This window comes from Aegilops tauschii, chromosome 2, assembly GCF_002575655.3.
Source record: "Aegilops tauschii subsp. strangulata cultivar AL8/78 chromosome 2, Aet v6.0, whole genome shotgun sequence".
Lineage (NCBI taxonomy): Eukaryota > Viridiplantae > Streptophyta > Magnoliopsida > Poales > Poaceae > Aegilops > Aegilops tauschii.
This window is the reverse complement of record NC_053036.3, coordinates 44,598,991-44,613,366: the sequence shown is the minus strand read 5'-3', so window position 1 is coordinate 44,613,366 and position 14,376 is coordinate 44,598,991. Positions and strand designations below refer to the sequence as shown.

Here is a 14,376-nt window from a genome sequence, read left to right as displayed (position 1 = left end):
GGAAAATTGTTGAAAACAAAAGCCCCCCCCCCCCGCCCCAAGCTGGGCCGTGGCCCAGCGGCCACTGCCAGCTAGCCCAGCCGAACGAGCCCACCCGCTCCCTGGGGTACTTAACCCCCGCACCCCTTTCCCAAACCCTAGCCCGATACCCTTTCCCTCCTCCCCGAAAAATATCTCCCCCTCTCCCCCCCGATTGGATCGGGATCGAGAGGAGGAGACCGCCCCCTCGCTACGTCGACCACCGCCGCCGCCTGGGACGCCACATCGCCGGCCTGCCTCCTTCTCCTCGCCGGCCTGCTTCCCCTCCGGCGCCATCGTCTCCGACCACCACCCCACGCCCCGCTGCCAATTCCCTACACCCGCAGTGAGCCGCCGCCTCCCTCTTCCTCCCTCTCCTCCTCTATGCGCGTGCACCGCACCAGCCGTCCCCGCGTCCACCCGCTGCCACCAGCGCTGCGCCTAGCTGCTACCGCACGCGCACGCCCACGCACGCCAGAGCCTTGCCTCGCCGCGCCTTGCCACTGTCGCTGCCAAGTGAGGCCGCCGTCGCCTCGGGCCCCTGCTCACCGTGCCCGGCCTCCCTCCTCAGCGTCCACAGCGCCACTCCGGCGTCGTCCTCGCGCTCGTCGCGGCCTCCTTTCCCACGTGCACCGCCGCTGCTCCGCTCGGCGCCCGCCCATGCATCGCCCGCCTTCGTCCCACCACCGGCGTCGACCTCGCCCCGCTCCTGCACCCCACGCGTCGGTGACGCCGCCACGCCCACATCCGGCGCTCCGGCGCCCGCGCCCCTGCTCGACGCTCGCGTCGCCTGACCTGCGCCCGCCTCTGCCCACAACTCCTAGCGCCTCCCCTGCAGCTGCCCACCTCCGCAGCCGGTCCGCGCGCCCTACGCCGGTCGTTGCCTCCGCCGCGGCCCCTCGCTGGCGGCCGCTCGGGCTCGGCCTCCGCTCGGGCGCCAGCACGCCCCGGCGCCCGTAACCGCAGCACCCAACGCCCGCTCCCCCTGTGCCCGTTAAGGCCCTAGGCCGTTGGACAACAGGGCCCAGCCCCCTAGAACGTTAAAAAAAGAATTAAGAAATATAAAAAAATTGTATAATAAAAATAAAATTATTACTTAATTAATTAATTAAAGAATTAATTAACTTAATTAATCTGGTTTAATTGAACTTAATTAACCTGTTAATTAAACTAACTGCTATTAATTAGTAAACAACCTATGACATGCGGGACCCACATGTCAGCGACCCAGTCAACACCTCTGTTGACTGCTGACATCATGCTGACATCATAATGACGTCAACAATCACTATTCTGGATAATGTTGAATTAAAGTAATTAAATAAATTAGAAAATCATTTAGAACTTTGAAAATTAATGTAAAATAATCCGTACCTCGGGTGGGAAAACTTTGTACATGAAAGTTGCTCGAACGACGAGAAGAATCCAGATACACAGCCCGTTTGTCCGCCACACACCCCTAGCATATCGAACACGCAACTTTCCCCCTCCGGTTCATCTGCCCGAAAACGCGAAACACCGGGGATACTTTCCCGGATGTTTCCCCCCTTCGCCGGTATCACCTCTTACCGCGTTAGGGCACACCTAACACCGCTGTTTGCTTTGTCATGCATCGTTATGCATCTGTTTGCATTGTATTCATTGTTTCTCCCCCCTCTTCTCTCCGGTAGTCTACGAGACCGACGCCGCTGCTGGTGCCCCGACCGACTACGTTGTTGACGACCCCTCCTTCTTGCCAGAGCAACCAGGCAAGCCCCCCTTGATCACCAGATATCGCCTATTCTTCTCTATACTGTTTGCATTAGAGTAGGGTAGCATGTTACTGCTTTCCGTTTATCCTATCCTGATGCATAACCTGTCTTTGCTACTACTGTTGTTACCTTTACCTGCAATCTTACATGCTTAGTATAGGATGCTAGTATTCCATCAGTGGCCCTACACTCTTGTCCGTCTGCCATGCTATACTACTGGGCCGTGATCACTTCGGGAGGTGATCACGGGCATATGCTGTATACTTTATACTGTTACATTACTTATGATACTGTTCGGAGATGGGGGCTGAAGGGGCAGGTGGCTCCATCCCGATAGAGGTGGGCCTGGGTTCCTGACGGCCCCCGACTGTTACTTTGTGGCGGAGCGACATGGCAGGTTGAGACCACCTAGGAGAGAGGTGGGCCTGGCCCTGGTCGGCGTCCGCGGTTACTTCAAAATAACACGCTTAACGAGTTCTTGGTATTTGATCTGAGTCTGGCCATTTGGTCTATACGCACTAACCAACTACGCGGGAAAGATATGGGCACTCGACGTCGTGGTATCAGCCGAAGCCTTCGTGACGTCAGCGACTGAGCGGCGCGCGCCGGATTGGACCGTAAGCCTGCTCTTGTATTAAGGGGGCTAGTTCTGCTTCCGGCCGCCCACGCAACGTGCAGGTGTGCAATGGGCGATGGGCCCAGACCCCTGCGCGCATAGGATTTAGACCGACGTGCTGACCTCTCTGCTGTGCCTAGGTGGGGCTGCGACGTGTTGATCTTCCGAGGCCGGGCATGACCCAGGAAAGTGTGTCCGGCCAAATGGGATCAAGCGTGTTGGGTTATGTGGTGCACCCCTGCAGGGAAGTTAATCTATTCGAATAGCCGTGATCTTCGGTAACAGGACGACTTGGAGTTGTACCTTGACCTTATGACAACTAGAACCGGATACTTAATAAAACACACCCTTTCAAGTGCCAGATATAATCCGGTGATCGCTCTCACACAGGGCGTCGAGGGGAGGATCGCCGGGTAGGATTATGCTATATGATGCTGCCTGGTGAACTTACCATCTACTCTCTTCTACATGCTGCAAGATGGAGGCTGCCAGAAGCGTAGTCTTTGACAGGACTAGCTATCCCCCCTTTTATTCTGGCATTTTGCAGTTCAGTCAACCGATATTGCCCTTTACACAGATACCCATGCATATGTAGTGTAGATCTTTGCTTGCGAGTACTTTGGATGAGTACTCACGGTTGCTTTTCTCCCTCTTTCCCCCTTTCCATTCTACCTGGTTGTCGCAACCAGATGCTGGAGCCAGACGCCACCGTTGACGACGACTCCTACTGCACAGGAGGTGTCTACTACTACGTGCAGGCTGCCGACGACGACCAGGAGTAGTTTAGGAGGATCCCAGGCAGGAGGCCTGAGTCTCTTTTGATCTGTATCCCAGTTTGTGCTAGCCATCTTATGGCAACTTGTTTAACTTATGTCTGTACTCAGATATTGTTGCTTCCGCTGACTCGTCTATGATCGAGCACTTGTATTCGAGCCCTCGAGGCCCCTGGCTTGTATTATGATGCTTGTATGACTTATTTTATTTTTAGAGTTGTGTTGTGATATCTTCTCGTGAGTCCCTGATCTTGATCGTACACGTTTGCGTGCATGATTAGTGTACGATTGAATCGGGGGCGTCACATTTTTGCTATGTGAATGAAATACACGTGCAACATTTACATTTTATTGTCTGCAATTCTGATTTCTGTTATAGGGTTGGTTGAGTTCTGCTTTATTTTCTAAGAAATTATGTGTATTTGGCAGAGAGCTATTGCATTGTTTGGATTTGGCACTTGGCTTATAGTCGCTGCTGAGCTATAGCAAGTGAATCTATTTATTTGTGCCTTACAAGTGCTCAACTGATTGATGGTAACGGTATGCTGCATATGTTGCTCTTCACGAACGGGCAGCCCTATTTTGCTACATTGGTCTGATGCTATGTCTTTTAAGTATGAAAACATGTTTACAAGCATGACTTAGAATCTCTTAGCTATCAAACAATTCTTCTTGATTAGTACTACTACATGATACTATGATATACATAGTAACTGCTCTTTCCTAAGTGAATCTATTTATCTGTGCCTTACAACTGCTCGACTGATTGGCGGTAAAGCTATTCTACGTATTTTACCATTGAAAGCATGTAAGTATAGTCTTTTCGCGGAAGTGATATCCCCTGCATCACTGACCCTTCTATTCAGATTTTAATCGACTTTTACTTTCTAGTTCTTGCATGTATAATTAATTACTGGCTCACTAATTAAACCAACAAGGATACTAAACTTGCCATAATGGATTCTTGAATGCCATAACGTCAAATGAGGATTGAATAATTTTCTGGTTTATTTGTTTGACTTTTTTGCATTTCTCTGTGATGAGCTATGTTAACTTAGGTGCCTTCTCATATAAATGATTATATTGTGGTTTTCTGGATTAAGCCTTTTCTGTTTTGTGCTTTTTTTGCAGATGATAACTAGCAATCACTATTTGGAGCTTATCATCGTGTTGAGATGCGAAATATATATTGTGTATTTTATAGTTAGGACTCATCAGGTCCACGAATCCTATGTGGTACTACCACTATGGCCTGATTTTGTAATGTTGTAATGATGCTTTTGGTGTTTCCTGTTGCATTTCCTAATATACACCAATGTCACATAAAACTTCATTTTATGTATTGGACCATTAAGTATCTACTACTACCTTTTACTATTGAGTAACACCAGATGTTGGAACATTCTTTTATCTTTCTGTCAGCTCTAAATTTGTCATCCTGAAAGCCATATATTGTTCATTACTGGGTTAGCTAAGACGAGACTAAGTGGGGTGCGGCAGGCCGCACTTCCTACCTAAGCGGCGTGACGTGTAAGGATTTAATCATGGAGACAACCCTGTTGAGCTATCAAGTATTAGGCTATAGCCTAACTAAGTAGGTTTATTATCTCGCGTTCCATCTTGCTTGATCAAGACATGTCACAACCTGGTTATTGTATTTGTTATGTTAAGATGGATTATCTTGGCTTGCTTTTGAACTGAAGTCTTTTGTAGTTGTCTGGATCAACTGCTATGTACCAAATATGTATAGCTTTTTTTTTGGACCGAAGCCTTTTGTTGTTTCATGGACCAATTGCTATGTACTGAATGTGTATGTATCGATGCAATGCTTTTGATATAAACTTGATATTAGATTGATAAACACAACTACATTATGCTATTTTGTATTACCGGTTTGGATATGACTATACCCGGCAGCATTGCTGCGGCAAGCCGCATTTCCTACCTAGTGATATGGAGTGGTGGAATAGAGTGTGATAGCATGTCTCTCTGCTGGTCGTCCTGTATCACTCATCAGCCCGAGAATTTTGCATCTCAAAAAAGAAAAAAAGAACTGAGTAATTTGGTAGTGCCAAATTAAATATGTGGCTGTGATATACTCCTTTCGTTCCTAAGTATAAGGTGTATTCTTTTTAAATGTTAAACTTTTTTTAACTTTGACCAAGTTTGTAGACAAAAATACGAATGTCTAGGGTACCAAATCATTATAAATACAGGCTTTTGGATCGGCAAGCAGCACAGTAAGATAGCACAATAGCAGACGTACACAGCTCTCAAAGCCTCGCTGGAATCAGCAGGTATATGCATGGCGTCCTTGGGTAATAGAGGTGCCAGCCGTTTCATGGCGCTCCTCAAGATGGCTCTCCTCGTCGTCGTCACCACCTTCATTATCAACAGCTCCGTCTGCCTTGGAGCTGCCGGCCACCACAATACTGCAGGTCCGTCAGTGCATATTTCCAAACTGTTAATTTGTGTCCCCTGCAGTGTTGAAATTGATTAACTACTATGATGACTGAATAACTACCATGTTTCCCGTCCAGGCCCTCCTACTGTCAACCATCGCGGGTGCCTTGGCAAGTACTATTGCCGCCCGCCGGCTGGTGGCCAACCCTAATTATATTAGATCAGGGACGCAGCTTGCTACTCACCACTCATCTTCCTTTTTGTATGGGTGAATCGTTGAATAAACTTATTCGGATCACTTGGGTATAATACCTCCTCTGTCCGCAACTGATGAAGAGTGGCAACAGATCCTGGTGTCCAGTACCAATAAATGAACCTATACATTTGTGTCCGCATATTACCAGTTTGTTACCTGGACTTGTAATAGTTTGCTGGTTATTTTGTAAAACAGCCGTTTGGTTGATCTGGTTATGTCTTTTCAGGGCTAGCTACCTTGGTTTCAGCCTGGGTAGTATGAACTCTGTTCTTGGTTTCTTTCAATCAATTGAATGGAACCGGGGTAAACCCACATTTGCTTAAAAAAAGTTGAATAAAACGTTTCTGGAAATGTTAGGGTGGAATGTGTTTTGGATGCATGTATATATGTGGTCTGCACTTCTGTTTCGATACACCCCCCTAAACACATCAACGATTCAGATCGGTCAGTACCCCTTCATAATTAAGGGCATGATGGGCATTAAGAAATAATTAAGTCAAATCTAACTGTATTGAAACCAGTATGACTCATTTAAATCCATAAGTGTCGCACACTTGCTACGGTCGTATTTGTACAAATCTGTATGGGCATCGTCGTCCACTCCTGCTCGTCATGCCCTTGTCGCCGGCGAACTCCACCTGCACAGCGTGGTCTTGGACGACGTGCCGCTGCCCTCCTCTCTGGCTCGTCGGATCCAAAGATGGATGTGTGCATGTTCGCATGCGGATCGCGTCCACCTACAACTGCTCCTATCGGATCTGGCAACTACACGATAACTTAACAACAGTCCTAATCATGCATGAACAGAAGAGTTCATCGGGCTTGATACGAAAGGGCTCATCAACTTGGCAAATCCCGAAATATCCCACCAGGATTCTGAGGCAACCCAGAGGACAACCAAGAATACAATGGCCACAACTCCACAACCCTCCTCGCATGGTACTGCAACCATCTTCCTCCTAATCATCCCCACATGCCGATGATGCCGCCACTGTAGCAACACCAGCCCGAATACAAATTGGTGCCGCCGCCATGAGAGGCTGAGCAGTCTGAAGATATATACATCCAAGTCCGCTGGAAAATCTTCTCGCTAGATCCGATGACTCATGCATCACCAGAGCCAGAGAATAAGCTGAAGAAAACCTTATTGAGTACCGCCAGCAACGCCGGTAGAATAAGGTCGAAATTTCTGTATGTTTGCTTGCCGTGCTGCAACTGCTTCCAACAGTGTCTGTCGCTATTTATTGTCCCTTCACTTTCATTGTTGGAACGGAACTACTGTGCGTACGATTTTACACTATCCGACTCTATGCGATGCCTAATCTAGTGGTGTGCTGCCGTTTGGATCAGGAGTTGAACGACTTGATCTGCTATGTTGTATGAAATCGGACAAGCAAGAGTCGTACGCATAGCAAGACTCTTGTTGGAATATCAGCACAACACTTGCAAGTTGCAACACGGCAAATGGACGATGACCATCGAAAATCATGCAGAGTTTTCCAGGGAGAATGTCGACCATACCTTGGTCAGCAAAGAGCCAAAGACTGTTACCATCGTGGCATATATGGCCATAGTTTAACAGCTGCACTGAATTTGTGTGGATTGTCTGCTCTACTCCACAATAGATGATAACCTCTCAGATTAGATGAGTGAGCCTGTAGATTAGTTGACAACCTCTCACATTAAAAACGTACAGAAAACAAAATAATAATAATAAAGAATAAGTACCCCTCTTTCGATTGCAGATTTCTTTTGTATCTTCAATGTACGAAAAATATGTAGCCTGTAGCTAAAAGACATGTTAATAACAAAGTATAGCTTTCGTGGCACCTTTTTATTTTTGGTTGCTTAATTTTTTGTAACATCAATGTAACTGTGAGAAACAAAAGAAATTCCTTCTCACGCGAACATAAAATATGAACTACTTAGAAGGAGTAAATTGCTCAAGACCATCATATTTGTGATTAGGATACTTTAAAACTACCGCTTTTGCTAAAAATAACAAAAGACCACCAACTCTGCGACAAGTGAGTAACAAATAGCACTAAACGAGCTGCAAGACGTGACTAATAGAAAACTGACAAGGTTGGCCCACCTGGTCCACGTGGCATATCTACATGGACAATACACTGATGTGGCAAGGGTCCCACATGTCAGCCCCACACCTCTTTCTTCATGCTCACATCTCTCTTCCCCTCTCTTTCCGCCGTCGCAGAGCTCGACGGCTCGAGTGACTCCGGCCCTATCCCGGCGGCGATAGCCCCTACCACACCGCGCCCCCGCCGCCTCTGCACTCGACAGTATAGGACACCAAGCAGAGCCTCCCTTGCCCTCCGCCGCACATACAGCAAGGGCCACTACTAGGAAAAGGGCTATAGATAATATGGACACTAATGGCGCACCAGACATGTGGTGCGTCACTACTATATAGCAGTGGCGCACCACACCCATGGTGCGCCACTACTAACTTTTTTTTTCCAAAAATACTAATGGCGCACCAGGGAACAATGCGCCATTACTAGTTTTAACTAGTAATGGCGCACCACTCACCCCGTGCGCCAATACTAACATATTTTTTTTCCAAAAATACTAATGGCGCACCAGTCACCCCGTGCGCCACTACTATCATTTTTTTTTGCAAAACTACTAATGGCGCACCACTGTCTGGTGCGCCATTAGTAACCAGGGTTATTAATGGCGCATTTGCAGGTGATGCGCCATTAGTAACATGGGACCAGCTAGATATTTTGGACAGCCACCTACACACTCACTTTCCCCACTTCATTCTCTCCACCTCCTCCTCCAAGCTTGTCTCGGCTGCCTCCTCCTCCTCACCTCATTTGCACCATAGATTCATCCAAATTCAGTGGTTAAATTACCTTTTTTTAATAGGTAAGTAAGGGGAAAGCTTTCTTTATGTTGTAGATCTACTTTTTTCTCCCTCCAACAACGTGCACATGCACTTTTTATGGCCTAGCTAGATCTATGTATGTTTGTGGTGTTGCATATGTTTGTGGTGTTGCATATATGTTTGTGTTTGCAGGTACCGGTATTTGAAATGCGATAGTTGCCAATATTTTGCCGGAATGTTGATTCATTTCCGTTTCGGCGATAATTTTGGCACTATGCATTCTTTTTGGTCCTATTTTTAGGGAAAGTCATGCCAAATTTTTTCTTGGTTCTAAAATATCGTTTTGCTCTACCCCGCAAGCGACCATGGTCCGCACGATGACCGAAGGCGTCGTGAATAGGTTTTTGAGCTCCGCGAAGGCTGAGACGCTTCAAAAGAACGAGACGGAGATAAGATGTCCGTGTCGAAGATGCAAGCTGAAGAGCCTTATTGCGGACCCGGATTCCGGGCAGGTGCGGGACCACCTGCTCTTGCGTGGTTTCATGGATGGCTATCGGTGGCAAGGTGATGAAGATGACTATGAAGTCGTCCATGGGGGCCGGGCAAGAAATGAGGAAGGGCAGCAAGACAACCACCGCGGCGAGGGCGGGCGAGAAGACGAAGAATCTCCAGGACATGATCACGACGGTGATGCCGGACATGATGATGAGGAAGATCAAGACGAGGGGCATGATCATGAAGATGAAGATGCCGGAGCAGACGACGATGGACCATCGATGGGCTGGGTGCAGGACCCTCATATTCAAGAGCTGCTTCTCAAGCAGACGGATAACGCAAGAGCTGCCGCCCGAGAGAAAGCCAAGCTGGATCAACTGGAGATAGACGCGGTTACTCCATTGTATGAAGGATGCAGGCCCGAGGATACCCGCCTGAAAGTAACGCTCATAGCTCTGGAGATGAAGGTAAAACACAAAATGACCGACGCATGCTTCAATGAGAACATGTCATTCTGGCATGAACGTCTTCCCAAGGGGAACAAGTGCCCGACCAGTTTCGAGGAGGCGAAGAAGATCGTGTGTCCTCTGGATTTACTGCACATGAAATACCATGTGTGCATGAACAATTGCATCATTTATCGGGACGAGCATGCGGAGTCTACCATATGTCCGGTGTGCGGCGTCACTCGATACAAGAAGAGGAAGAAAGCTCCTCGAAAAGTGGTGTGGTACTTTCCGATCACTCCTCGTCTGCAGCGGTATTTCGCAGACCCTAAGCTAGCAAAGCTCCTGCGTTGGCACGCGGATAGGGAGGAGAAGAAGCGAGAAGATGACGGAAATGATCCGGAGATAAATAAAAAAGACAAGATGCTGAGTCACCCTAAGGATGCGAGCCAGTGGCAAGCGTTGAACTTCGAACACCCAGAATTTGGGGACGATCCAAGGAACATCGTGCTGGGCGCCAGCACCGATGGAGTCAATCCGTTTGGCAGCCAGAGAAGCACACATAGCACCTGGCCTGTGTTTGTGTGGATGTACAACCTTCCCCCTGGTTGTGCATGAAGAGGAAGTACATTCATATGAGTATGCTAATTGAAGGGCCGAAACAACCAGGGAACGACATCAATCTGTATCTGGGGCTGCTGAAAGAGGAGCCAGACACGCTGTGGAAAACGCCAGCCAATACGTGGGACGCCGCAGAGAAAGAATACTTCCCTATGAGAGCCGCACTGCTCACAACGGTGCACGACTATCTCGGTTACGGATATCTCGCGGGGCAGGTGGTCCACGGATTTTCTGGATGCGTCCGGTGCATGGATGACACAACGTATCGCCAGCTAGATAGAGATCACGGGTCTTCAAAAACCGTGTTCATGGGACATCGAAGGTGGCTTCGCAACGATGATCCATGGAGAAAACGCAAGGATCTGTTCGATGGTGAAACCGAACCCCGAAGACGCCCGCGTACGAGGAGCGGCGAGGAAATAGATGAGCTGTTGAAAAATTAAAAAGATTGCCCATTGCCGGGAAAGAAGCATAAGGCGCCAGAGCCGGGAAAGAAGCGAAAGGCGCCAGTGCCGCTGCTGAAGGTATGGAAAACGAGGTCTGTTTTCTGGGACTTGCCGTACTGGAAGATCCACCGTGTGCCTCACAGCCTTGATGTCATGCATATCACGAAGAACGTGTGCGAGAGTCTGCTTGGTACCCTGCTCAACATGCCATAGAGGAACAAAGATGGGCCAAAAGCAAGGGCAGACTTGAAATCAATGGGCATCAGGGAGGAGCTTCACGCTAATGATGATGATGATGAGGCGAAGCAGGACACGGAAAGTCGTCGCAAAGGAAAAAAGGCCAAGAAGACCGGAAATGACTTCCCTCCCGCGTGCTTCACTCTAAGTCAGGAGGAGATCGATCAGTTTTTCACCTGCCTCGTAGGAGTAAAACTTCCTTACGGTTACGCGGAAAAGATAAGCAGATACCTAGACTCAGCGAAGCAGAAGTTCAGCGGGATGAAGTCTCACGACTGTCACGTGCTGATGACGCAGATACTTCTAGTTGCAATCCGTGGGATCATGGACGCGCACGTCCATGAAACGCTATTTGGCCTATGCAACTTTTTCGACGTCATCTCTCGGAAGTCGGTTGGCGTGAGGCAACTCAGAAGGCTACAGGAAGAGATCGTGGTGATACTATGCGAGCTTGGGATGTACTTCCCGCCCGCATTCTTTGACGTTATGGTGCATCTGCTGGTCCATATCGTGGAGGATATCATGCAACTCGGGCCGACGTTCCTGCACAGCATGATGCCGTTCGAAAGGATGAATGGTGTCATCAAAGGATACGTTTGCAACATGTCACGTCCAGAGGGAAGCATAGCCAGGGGCTTTCTGACCGAAGAGTGCATCTCCTACTGCACGAATTATCTAGGCATCGAGAACCCAGTTGGTCTGCCCGTCAACAGGCACCTCGGCAGGCTCACTGGATGGGGTCACCGTGAGGGTCGCCGCAAAATGCATGTCGACTTCGAGGGTCGACTCGCCGACTTTGAAAGAGCAAACCTAGTCGCGCTACAACACATAGACATGGTCGATCCTTGGGTGGTAGAGCACAAAACCTTTATTGAGAAGACGTACAATGACCGAGGCCAACAGAGGACGGACGGAGATATAATCAAAGAGCACAACTCATGTTTCACGCGTTGGTTCAAGCAGAAGCTTCTGTCGTACCCTTTACATGAGGATTCTTCCGCGGAAGAACAACTCATATTCGCCTTGTCACAGGGCGCCGAGCACAACCTGATGACGTATGAGGCGTACGATATCAACGGCTACACATTCTACACCGAGGGAAAGGACATGAAGAGCGATGGTTATCAGAACTCCGAGGTAACGATGGAATCCTACACCGGTAACGACAAGGACAGATACTACGGAAGGATCGAGGAGATCTGGGAGCTGAGCTACGCTGGAGAGAAGGTCCCGATGTTCCGTGTCAGATGGGCCAAGAGCGTCATAAAAGAAGACCGGTATTTCACCACCATGGTTATACCCGAAGCCAAATCCAAGACCGCGGGCGCAAACGTCACCGCGAAAAATGAGCCATGGGTACTGGCTTCCCAAGTGGACCAATGCTTCTTCATTACCGACCCGTCAAAGCCCAGTCGTGTTGTCGTGAGAAGAGACAAAAGGAAGATCATCGGAATGGATGGAGTCGCCAATGAGCAAGACTTCGACAAGTACGACGACCCGAAGATGGAACATGACGACGATGATGAAGTACCAGCATACACCACAAGAAGAAGCAGGACCACCCTACCTAAAGGACGTCCGTTCAAGAGAAGAACTCCATTTACAAAAAATAAGGGCAAGAAGATTGTGAACAGATAGCTAGCTAAGATCGACTGTATTTAAATTGTAGCCTTCATTTCTCGATTGTATTTCGACATATTGAAATGATATTTCTTCTGTTCTAGCTAGTGTCCTCATGAATATTTATTTATGTTTATTATGGTATTGAATTTCTAATTCACAAAAAATATTGAATTTGTTAATATTTTTTGAACTCATGAATATTTTTAAATTTAATTCATGGGCACTTTTTGAATTCATGAATATTTTTTCAAATTTGATGATATTTTTTCATATTCAATATGAAAAAATATTGAATATTCATGAGGACACTCGATCTCGATCCCCCTCCATCTCGATCGCTATCCCCCCTCGCCAGATCCCCCTCGCCGCCGAGCACCCCCTGCACCCTCCCCCGCTCCACCGCCGCCGCCGACCCCCCGCACCCTCCCCCGCTCCACCGCCGACGACGACCCCCCGCACCCTCCCCCGCTCCACTGCCGCCGCCGACCCCCCGCAAATATTGGATATTCATAAATGTTTTACCAATTCACAAATGAATGCAACTAAAAATCCAAAAAATATTGATGATATTTTTAAATAACAAATTTGATGATATTTTCAAATAAAATTTTTGATGATATTTCAATTAAAAATAATAATAATAAAACAAATTTGATGATATTTGATGATATTTAAAAAAAACAAATTTGATGATATTTGATGATATCTTCTGTTCTAGTCCTCATGAAAATAACATATTTGATAAAAACAAATTATTAGATGCAACAAAAAATAATGAAAAAAAAGTTACTAATGGCGCAGCGCCATTGCTATCAGAAAAAAATTACTTATGGCGCACCAGAGGAGGGTGCGCCATTACTAACCTTCCCCATCTATAGCTGGATCCCCCCTTCGCCTAATCCCCCTTCCCTCCCTCGCCAGATCCCCCTTCCCTCCCTTGCCACACCAGCTCCGACGACCCCCGCGCCCGCTCCGACGACCCCCGTGCCCGCTCCACACCCGCTCCGACGACCCCTGCGCCCACTCCGACGACCGCCGCGCCCGCTCCGACGAGGTGCTCCGACCGAACAGGCGAACAACCCTCCTTCGCTCGGCTCGAACTCGAGCAGGGCCAGCGCTAGGGTTCCAGCGCAGCCGCCGGCCCCGCCTCGCCGTCTCGGTCCTCGCCGCCGCCTTGTTGCCCTTCCTCCCGCGGTTCCACGCTGCGTTGCCATCTCCCCGTCCGGTCAGTCCCTCCCCAACGCCGCCCCTCTGCCCACTGCACTGAGCCGCCGTCTTTCGTCCACTGCATCGAGCCGCCGCCGCCGCCGTCCGTTCACAGCAAGGTATACTCCACTCCTCCCCTCTCTCCTCCCTCCATCCCTCACCCCCACCCATCCTACCTGTATCTCACTTCTCTGTTCATGTACAGTCCGGTCATTCCCTCCCCAACGCCGCCCCTCTGCCCACTGCATTGAGCCGCCGTCTTCCGTCCACTGCATCGAGCCGCCGCCGCCGCCGTCCGTTCACAGCAAGGTATACTCCACTCCTCCCCTCTCTCCTGTGATAATGCTTCTGTCGGTCAGTTGATGTACAGATTAGTACCATAGTTGATGTACAATGCTACTGATTGCTAGAGTCCCTTGCATATTGCTAGTATGCTTTGCATATATGTGAATAGACACTGCAGATCAGTACCATAGTTGATGTACCAATATGCCTTGCCTTTTAAGCCAATAAACAATGAAAACAATGAAGTAAAGCAAGCAGTAGAGATATCATTAAAGTTCAGAAATTAAGTGAGTAGGCAAGTGGTGACAGGGAAGGAGAAAATTCAGTTTCAGTTTTGGGATGGTACAGT

At 48.4% G+C, this 14,376-nt stretch overlaps 1 long non-coding RNA gene across 1 annotated transcript; it reads left to right on the top strand.

Annotated features, from left to right (window-relative positions):
- Nucleotides 1–5,386: 5,386 nt before the first annotated feature.
- On the top strand, nucleotides 5,387–6,095 carry LOC120974386 (uncharacterized). Its single transcript, XR_005769788.3, has 2 exons — nucleotides 5,387–5,596; nucleotides 5,699–6,095. It is a non-coding gene; the product is annotated as an uncharacterized lncRNA (long non-coding RNA).
- Nucleotides 6,096–14,376: the final 8,281 nt, after the last annotated feature.